The following is a 10,462-nucleotide window of genomic DNA, read 5'->3' as shown; positions in this document are numbered from 1 at the left end:
GTAGAGACGGGGTTTCACCATGTTGACCAGGATGGTCTCGATCTCTTGACCTCGTGATCCACCCGCCTCGGCCTCCCAAAGTGCTGGGATTACAGGCATGAGCCACCGCGCCCGGCCCTGTTTTCACGTTTTTTAACTTCTATTTTAAGTTCAAGGGTACATGTGCAGGGTGTGTGCAGGTTTGTTCCATAGGTAAACATGTGCATGGGGGTTTCAGAAAAGACCTTCCTGTATTACTTGTGTAATTAAAAGTTAATTTTAAAATATAAAAGTCAATGTAGAGCCAGGCATGGTGGCTCATGCCTATAATCCCAGCACTTTGGGAGGCCGAGGCAAGTGGATCACTTGAGGTCAGGAGTTCAAGACCAGCCTGACCAACATGGTGAGACCCCCATCACTACCAAAAAAAAAGAGAAATATGTATTGTGTGTGTGTGTGTGTGTGTGTGTGTGTGTGTGTGTGTGTGTGTGTATAAAATGATACCAAAAAAGTCAATGTAAAAGGAAAACTATTAACAGTTTATTATCCCAGGAAGATGAGCTTAGAAGGAATCTTTGCTCCATGTTATTTTCTGTACTGCAAAATTTGTCTACAATGAAAATATACTACCCTTGCTATAAAATACTTTTTTGAGGGGGGGTGGTGGACAGAATCTCACAGTGTTGCCCAGGCTAGAGTGCAATGGCCCAATCTCAGCTCATTGCAACCTCAGCCTCCCAGTTTCAAGTGATTCTCGTGCCTCAGCCTCCTGAATAGCTGGGACTACAGGCACGCATGACCATACCCGGCTAATTTTTGTATTTTTAGTAGAGACGGGGTTCCACCATGTTGGCCAGGCTGGTCTCAAACTCCTGACCTCATTATCCTCCCACCTGGGCCTCTCAAAGTGCTGGGATTATAGGCATGAGTCACTGCACCTGGCTAAAATACTTTTTTACCTAAAGCCTAAAAATATAGACAAATGACAACAGTACTGTAAACTAAAAATAAGAATTTCATAGACCTTAACTAGACAAAATTTCCACTAACTGCATTATTCTGGTGAAAGCATTTAGGAGCACATTCTTAGACTATATACTATTTATTTCATTTACTGATTCTCAAAAAAAAAAAAAAGAAAAGAAAATATTTTGACTCATTTGTGCAGTTATAAGACAGAACTCCAAGACTTAGGGTCTACATGAACTGCCAAAGTAGGAATATTGCTTTGAATGTACAATCTCCCTCTCACTTGGATCCTCTCCCCTAGCTTTCTTCTTTAAACATGAATTTAAAGAAGAGGCAGGGTACGGTGGCTTGCACCTGTAATCTCAGCACTTTGGGTGGCCAAGGTAGGAGGATCGCTTGAAGCTAGCAACATAGCAGCATAGCAACATAGCAGCCTGTGCTACATACTGAGAATCTGTCTCTACAAAAAATACAAAAATTAGCTGGGTGTGGTGGCATGTACCTGTAGCCCTAGCTACTCAGGAGTCTGAGGTGGGAGGACTGGTTGAGCCCAGAAGTTGGAAGCTGCTGTGAGCTGTAATAATGCCACTGCATTCCTGCCTGGGCAACAGAGCAAGAGCTTGGCTCTAAACAAAATAATAATAAAAAACAAAGAATACAACTCTATCCTTACTACAAGGCAGGAAGTAAAGGGGGAATATGCAAATAGAGATTGCAATCCAAAATGGCAGCTTCCCTAAGGAAAAGCTTAAGCAGAGTGTAAATTGGAAGAACACTGAGAGAAGAACGTTCTTGGGATCTGGTCTGTCATATAATATGCTGACCAAAGAAAAACTGAACATTTTATCTGAGTCTCTGAGTTACTGAGAAAACCCCAGTCTAATAATTTCCAAACCTTTTCATTATAATGAGCAGAAAGAAATACAAACAGTACAATGATTATACTTTTAATTTCGTTCTTGCCAGAAGGCTAATTGTTAATTGCCATTGATTTTGTCTGTTACCAAATTGGGATGAGAAAGAGTTGTATCTTTCAATCCTGCAAAGTCCCAGAGGTTTTGGACTGTTTCATTCTTCTTTGTTTGAAAATCAGACACTGTAATTCTTTTCTGAGCCCCTCTCTTCTTTGTATTACCTTGGCAAATACAACCACTTGCAACCAATACATGTTTTTTTGTTCCCCAATCCTTCACCTAAAGCTCCAAGATTTTTGTTTGTTTTGTTTTTGTTTTTGTTTTTTGAGATGGAGTCTTGCTCTGTTGCCCAAGCTGGAGTGCAGCGGCACGATCTCGGCTCACCACAACCTCTGCCTTCCAGGTTCAAGTGATTCTCCTGCATCAGCTCCCGAGTAGCTGGGATTACAGGCATGCGCCACTACATCTGGCTAATTTTTTTTTATTTTTAGTAGAGACAGGGTTTCACCATGTTGCCCAAGCTGGTCTTGAACTTCTGATCTCAGATTATCTGCCCACCTGAGCCTCCCAAAGCGCTGAGATTACAGATGTGAGCCACCATGCCCCCAAGTTTATTAAGTATGTTTTATGCCACCAAAGTATTGCAGGTAACAGTTTTACTGTTTCATCACTAAATCACATGAGTTGCCATCTTTCTTGGCTCCCATTAACAGTTTCCTTACTACTCACTATCAGGCTCTGTTAGGGAAATAGGAGCATAGGAGAGCCAGGGTGACACCATTTTAAAATCAACTCCATCTTAAAACTTACAAGGCACATTCCTTGCCAGTCACAACCCATGGCCATAAGATGTCTAAGGCTAAGGAAGCAGATTAGTAACACCTGCAAGGACAAACTTCTACGACCACAAAATGTCCAGATGTACCCATAACAACATATGCTTTCAAGACAATTAGAATTATGCTTTGATGTACTTGCACACTAGAATGTCAAGGATAGTTTTCTTAAAATGAATAGACTAATAAATTTTGTCATGCTGTCAGCCCACCCAACATAGACACAGCTTAGTTTGGTCTTTACATAGTTAAGACTCCTGTATAAGTATACTAAATCTTAAAAACAAGGCATTCTTCCACTTGCTTTCTGAGGACGCTGTACTCTATATCTGAGTAGCTTTCAATAAACTATCTCTTCTCTTTACACTCTGAGACTCCCCTTAAATTCCTTCCTGTGTTAGATCAAATAACTTTCTTGGGGTCTGGATCAATACCCCATTTTCCAGCAACAGCTCTGTAGCCAGTGCCATACATTTTAAGTTTTTTGTTACCCCAACACCCCAATTCCAGTACAAAACACCATGAAACACTACAACATTCTCCTTAGGGTAAATTATGCTGCGGTAACAAACAATCCCATATCTCCATGGCTTGCAAAAACAAAGTTTTATCCCTTGTTTATATTAGTGAATAATGTGGGTCCCAGGCCGAAGGAGCAAGCCATATCTGGGACATTGCCAGTCTTAGAGCAGAGGAGAGAAAATGATGAAGGAACAATTCTGGGCATCTTAAAGCCTTGTTTCCAAAGTGGCACCCAGCCCTTGCACTCACATTTCATTTTCTAAAGCAACTCAACCGGTCAAGGCTGCTCTCAATGGGGCCGAGCAGTATAATCCCCCACAGGGAGGAGCATGAAGTATTTTGATCAATAATACAATCTACCAGAGTATCTTAAATTTAACATAATTCAAAGTAACACGTATCTTTTTCCCAACCTTCTCCTCTCTCCTTCTTTCTCTCTCAGCAAGTAACAGATGCCATTAGTGGAGGCTGCAGAATTTTCATACTAGAAGAGGGTTAGAAGTAATTAACTTCTTGCTAGAAAAGGGCTGTGGCAATTAGGTTAGAAGGAAGAGTTAGGAAATCAGTCTGGAAGCTGCATCTTCTAAGCAATCATGCTGTTTTCATTTAGATTGTTTGGTCATTTAAGTTTTAGGCTTGATACAGCTGATGGACATTATGAAGTGGCTAATGTCCCCTCAACTCACCCCCTTGGCCCTTCACTGGATATCACCATTGCAGTTACCCAAGCAAGAACAATGGTATCTTTGAATCCTCTTACTCCACTTCCAGCCCTAGTCTCTACCTGTATTTATCCAATTCAACATCACTAGTCACATGTGACTACTGAGCACTTGAAATGTGGCTTATCCACATTTGGATGTGCTGTAAGTGCAAAATGCACAACAGATTTTAAAAACTTTGTACAAAAACTACATATATATCTTCAATACAAGTTTATATTGATGATTTTTTTTTTTTTTTTGAGACGTAGTTTCGTTCTTATCACCTGGGCTAGAGTACAGTGGTGCCATCTTGGCTCCCTGCAACCTCCGCCTCCCAGGTTCAAGTGATTCTCCTGCCTCAACCTCCCAAGTAGCTGGAATTACAGGCACGCACCACCATGCACAGCTAATCGTTTTTGTATTTTTAGTAGAGATGGGGTTTCACCATGTTGGTCAGGCTGGTGTCAAACTCCTGACCTCAGGTGACCCACCCACCTCAGCCTCCCAAAGTGCTGGGATTATGGGCATGAGCCACCACACCCAGCCATATTGATGATATTATTAAATGACAATATTTTGAGTATATTTGATTAAATAAAATAAATTATTAAAATGAAGACTACTTTTTTTTAACCTTTTTTAGATGGCTACTTGGCAATTTTAAATCATACACATGGCTTTCATTTTTGACTTGCATTGTATTTGTGTTCAACATTGCTACTCTGAGCTGTCTTTTCCTCTTCATCTCCACTGTCCCAGCCTTGGCTTAGGCCTTCATCCTCCTTCAAGTTTTCTGGGAGGGTTTTGTGTTTTTGGTTTGGTTTTGGTTTTGAGACAGGGTCTTGCTGTGCACCCAGGGTGGAGTGCAGAGGCATGATCACAGATCACTGAAGCCTCAACCTCTCAGGTTAAAACAATTCTTTCACCTTAGCCTTCCCCGTAGCTGGGACCACAGGCATGTGCCACTGCGTCCAGCCTTCAGTGAGGTCTCTGTGAAACCTCCTCATTAGTCTTTCTGCCTCAGCTTGGCCTCTCTCCAACACATTCTTAAAAGTGGCCAGAATGATCTTTGTAAAATGCAAATCTGATCACGCAAACTCAACCAGCTTGACCTTTTGTAGGTCTCCGTTGCCTTTCATTTTGTATCTCCATACATAAAGCCCTCCCTAATGATCTAGAGCTCTGGTTTTCAACCTGGGGTCCTTCTTACCCTGAAATACACCAAGACTTTCCAAATGTATGGGTATGTCTGATTTCAAGAGAGTCCATTTCCAGATCCTTGACTTTTGTATTTTCTGCATATTTATTTACCTTCAAAGGCACTTGGAATCAAAGTTCTCTTCTCTTCTTTCCTTTCACTATTGCTCTAACCTCCTATCAAAACAAAGGCATCTGGGATCTTACCATGAGGCACTAATGGAACAATTAAATTAGTTAAGGCTGATTACAGCCTCCCTACACACTGTAGGATATATTGCCAATATAATATTCATAATATGCTATACACTTTTTGTTTTTAAGACTGAGTTTCATTCGTGTGCGGTAGTGCAATCTTGGCTCACGGCAACCTCTGCCTCCCGGATTCAAGTGATTCTCCTGCCTCAGCCTCCCAAGTAGCTGGGATTACAGGAGCCCGCAACAACACCCGGATAATTTTTTATTTTTAGTAGAGACAGGGTTTCCTCCATGTTGGTCAGGCTGGTCTTGAACTCCCAACCTCTGGTGATCCGCCTACCTCAGCCTCCCAAAGTGCTTGGATGACAGGCGTGAGCCATGGCGCCTGGCGTATACACTTTTTTTTCTTGTCACCCAGGCTGGAGTGCAATGGTGTGATCTCTGCTCACTGCAACCTCTGCCTCCCAGGTTCAAGCAATTCTCCTACCTCAGCCTCCCGAGTAGCTGGGATTACTGTGGTGGCATGTGCCACCACACCCGGCTAATTTTTTGTATTTTTAGTAGAGACAGGGTTTCTTTATGTTGGTCAGGCTGGTCTCGAACTCCCCACCCCAGGTGATCTGCCCACCTCAGCCTCATAAAGTGCTGGGATTACAAGCATGAGCCACCACGCCCAGCCGCTATACACTTATTTTTAAATACACAATAAAATACAGAATTTGGGGAATATTTTTAGGGGGCAAAGTAAACAAAAAGTTTGAAGACAACTATGTAGTTCGTTTGTCATGACACCTCACGCATGCTACCCATACCAGCACCGGCACCACCACCCCACAACGCTCACAGCTTCCTATCTTCAGCTTGATTCAGGGGGCTCAGCCGATCAGGCAATCTCAGCCTGGTAGCCTCAGAACATTCTCCCTCACTCTCTTTCCCCAGCTAATCATCACTTCTTGTTTCTGCTTTTTTCATGGCATCATCAGAAGAGGTTACTTTTCAGTTTTGCTAAGCAGGAAATTCTTTGAATTTTCTCTTACTAGGTGAACTTTGACTTCCACTGCACTTTCTGAAATGACCTTGAAGGAAGATGCAGGTATTTTTTATCTGTTCAACTTTCATTATTATCGTAGTGCTCTTTGCCAAGACTTCTCTCCTTTTAGTAGTCAAAGAAAGCTGTTAGTTTTTCCCAAATTTGCATGAATTTTTTTTTTTTTTTTTTTGAGATGGAGTCTGCTTCTGTCACCCAGGCAGGAATGCAGTGGTACCACCTCGGCTCACAGCAACCTCCGACTCCTGGGTTCAAGCAATTCTCTTGCCTCAGACTCTTGAGTAGCTGGAATTACAGGTGAGTACCACCATGCCTGGCTAATTTTTCTGTATTTTTTTTTTAGTAGAGATGGAGTTTCACCATATTGGCCAGGCTGGTCTTGAATTCCTGACCTTAAGTGATCTGCCCACCTTAGCCTCCCAAAGTGCTGGGATTATAGGTATAAGCCACCCTCCCTAGCCCCTACAACATATATATCTTTTCTTTTTTTGAGACAGAGTCTTGCTCTTGTCGCCCAGGCTGGAGTGCAAGGGAGTGATCTCAGCTCACTGTAGCCTCCGCCCCCTGGGTGGGTTCAAGTGATTCTCCTGACTTGGCCACTCCAGTAGCTCAGATTACAGGCACCTGCCACCACGCCCAGCTATGTTATGTACTTTTAGTAAAGACGAGGTTTCGCCATGTTGGCCAGGCTGGCCTCGAACTCCTCACCTCAGGTGATCTGCCAGCTTTAGCCTCCCAAAGTGCCAGGATTACAGGCATGAGCCACCATGGCCACATGATTGATTTTAAGTGTTGCTGAAAGAGCTGTTTCACATAGTTGTCACTCAGGATTTAAAAACGAAAAACAAGAGATCTAATATGTTTACTCATAAACAAGATCTAATTGTTTATGAGTAAACATACATGTATACCTCATGCTGATTAGATTGACAGCTGCTGCTTATTGGTTCCCTCATGGTGGTTGTTTTCTCATGTCACCAAATTCACTGCCAGGGCCACTGTAGGAACAGTCATAGGGCACACAGAAGAGCGGTTAGGGGTGTGGGCTCCAGAGCCAGTATGTGACTTAGCGGCCCATTGGTGGTGTAACCTGGAAAATTCATTTAACCTCTCTGTGCATCAGTTTCTCATCTGTAAAATGGGAATAATAAGGACAGTTACTACCTCACAGAGTTGTTATGATAGTTAAATTAATAAAACTATTGAAGTGCCTAAAATGGTATCTGGCACAGAATATGCACTGAATAAATAACATTTTTTAAAAGTATGTGGGTCAACATCTTTTTTTTTTTTTTTTTTTTAATATTGAGTTTCACTCTTGTTGCCTGGAGTACAATGGCACAATCTTGGCTCACTGCAACCTCCACCTCCCAGATTCAAGCAATTCTCCTGCCTCAGCCTCCTGAATAGCTGGGATTACAGGCATGCACCACCATGCCTGGCTAATTTTTTGTACTTTTTTAGTAGAGACAAGGTTTCACCATGTTGGCCAGGCTGGTCTTGAACTCCTGACCTCAGGTGATCCACTTGCCTCTGCCTTCCTAAGTGCTGGGATTACAGGTGTGAGCCACTGTGCCCAGCCAGTATCATATTTGACACAACCCTTAATGACATCAGAATTCCCCTCATTGATCCTGAATACTTTCAAGCTAACACACCACACTTCTGAATTTTAACCAATAAGCCGTGTTTCTTGCATTGGTAAAGAATAAATAAAAGTTGACACTAAATTCTTAAAACCCAGAAGTTCAAATAATTTTATGTCCTCAGGGACTCACTGTGTCGTGAAGCACAAGGATATAGACTATGGACCCTGGACCACATAATTAAGTTCAAATCTGACACCACTACATTGCTGTGGAACTCTGGCCAAGTAACTTAACTTTCTATGCTTCAGTTGACTCATCAGTGAAATGGGGAGTGCTAGACATTTGCCTGTTTGCTTCCAAATCCATACCTTCCCTAACCCTTCTATGCTCTGTGTCACAGGGAACTTCATCTCCCGTTTTCCTTCCCAATCGGCTTCTAGTTTGATTTGGTCACTGAGAGGCTCCCTGGAGAAATTTGAGAGTGAAAGAAAGAGAGAAGCCAGAGTGTTTATGTCCTCAATAGCTTAGGGCAGCAGCTCCAACAGCCTGATCCCCTGTATGACTCCAGTTCCCACTGGCCAGGCCCTCTGTGGTCCTGCTTTGGATGAGCAGCTCCTGGGTTCCCTATGTCCCTCTGGCATGGCTTCCTGCTGTTACTAATGTCTAGGATACCTCATTGTCTTCTCTTTGCTTTTGCAGTCCTCCTATATAACTAATTGCCTGCATTAAATTCCTATTCCTGCTATTTAAAATAACTTATTGTGGAATTCTGCCTCTAGAAAGATGGGATAGATATACTTTTCCCTGTTCTTCCAACAAAGTACAGATAAACATCTTAGACAGTATGTATAAACCAGGGGCTGGGTGCAGTGGCTCACACCTGTAATCCCGGCACTTTGGGAGGCTGAGGGAGGTGGATCATGAGGTCAGGAGTTCGAGACCAGCCTGGCCAATGTGGTAAAACCCTGTCTCTAGTTAAAAAAAAAACAAAAATTAGCTGGGCGTGGTGGCACTTGCCTGTAGTCCAAGCTACTCAGGAGGCTTAGGCAGGAGAATCATTTGAACCCAGGACGCAGAGGTTGCAGTAAGCCAAGGTTGCACCATCGCACTCCAGCCTGGGTGACAGAACAAGACTCTGTCTCAAAAAAAAAAAAAAAAAAAAAATCGCTAGATTCCCTGTCAATGAAACCAGTTTCATTTTTTTCCCGTTCCTCATCACATATTAATGTCTTTCAACACTCTGGGTGTGAAGTTTAAAACAGTAAAACATTGATAAATTTGATAGCAAGGCCAGGATTGTGTGTGTGCGTTAATTGTTGTATCCCAAAGACTTAGAACAATGCTTGACAGTAGTTACTCCACAAATATTTGTTGAATGAATGGATGAGTGAATAAGCACAAAAAAATGAATGACCAATGTGAAAGGTAAAGGAAAAAGAAGATTTGAACATAACTTCACAATTTCAAGCCTGAGCACCTGCACGAATTCTAATGATTTTAATAGTCAAGATAAGAACTGTAAGAGATGACTTGAGACACTTTCTATACTACTTTCAGGCAGGTAGCCAGTGCATGTAAACTTCCTTTACTCCACAAACCATTCCTCACTCACCCAGCAGTCTTGTTGTATAAAATGACCTCACCACCAGTCATGGTTGATTGGACCAGGGATAATCACTTGACCTATTTGGATCAATTGGATTCTTTGTCCTGGGGAATCTGAAACTGAGAGTCTGCTGGGCATAATGGAACTGAATATAAAGATGGTCAATTTCTGTCAAGAGCTTGGAGAAGCAGAGAAAGCCAGTCCAGAGAGAGACAGAAATATGATGTTTCAGAAAAGCAAAGGCAGAAACTAGAGAGAGAGGATTGTCTATGTTAGTAAAAGTTTTCTGGTCTTGATTGTAATCCCTTCCAGAGATCCAGCTGCCTTCCTGCCTTTGTTTCTGGATATCCTCCTGATAAATTCACCTTGTTGGGGAGAAGGGCAAGTAACCAGATTTGTTTTCTTATACACTTATGTATTTAGGCAAAAATCATTGATTAGATATGGAGGAAAGTGATTGATTCATTTTTGGACATGTTAAACTTTTTCTTTTCCTTTTTCAGAAATATTGGCATATTTGACCACAGCTGTTCTATACTCTTTTTCATTACATCTTAAATAAGTTTCCTTGTTCTTCTTGTCCTTTTAGAAGATATCTAATATTACAACAAAGTGTATTTTTTCTACCTTAGCCTCAAAAGAGAAAATATCCTTAACTTTCTAAATCTATGAGTACATTGTGGTGTCTACCTGTTTATAGTGAATAACCCTGAAGCAGGAATAACTTTCAGGAAGGGTATGATCATCAGAGACAAACACTGTAGACAGAAGGTTTTTCTCTTGTACTCATGTCTGCAGACAAGATGTTATTCTCTTGGAATAGAAGAAAAATGGAATGGAAGACATATGTAGAGAACAGGGAAATTTGAGCTACAGAATATTATACAAGCAGTGAAATGC

This window comes from Cebus imitator, unplaced genomic scaffold (genome assembly GCF_001604975.1).
Source record: "Cebus imitator isolate Cc_AM_T3 unplaced genomic scaffold, Cebus_imitator-1.0 Scaffold18, whole genome shotgun sequence".
NCBI classification, from domain to species: domain Eukaryota; kingdom Metazoa; phylum Chordata; class Mammalia; order Primates; family Cebidae; genus Cebus; species Cebus imitator.
This window is presented reverse-complemented; position numbering follows the sequence as displayed.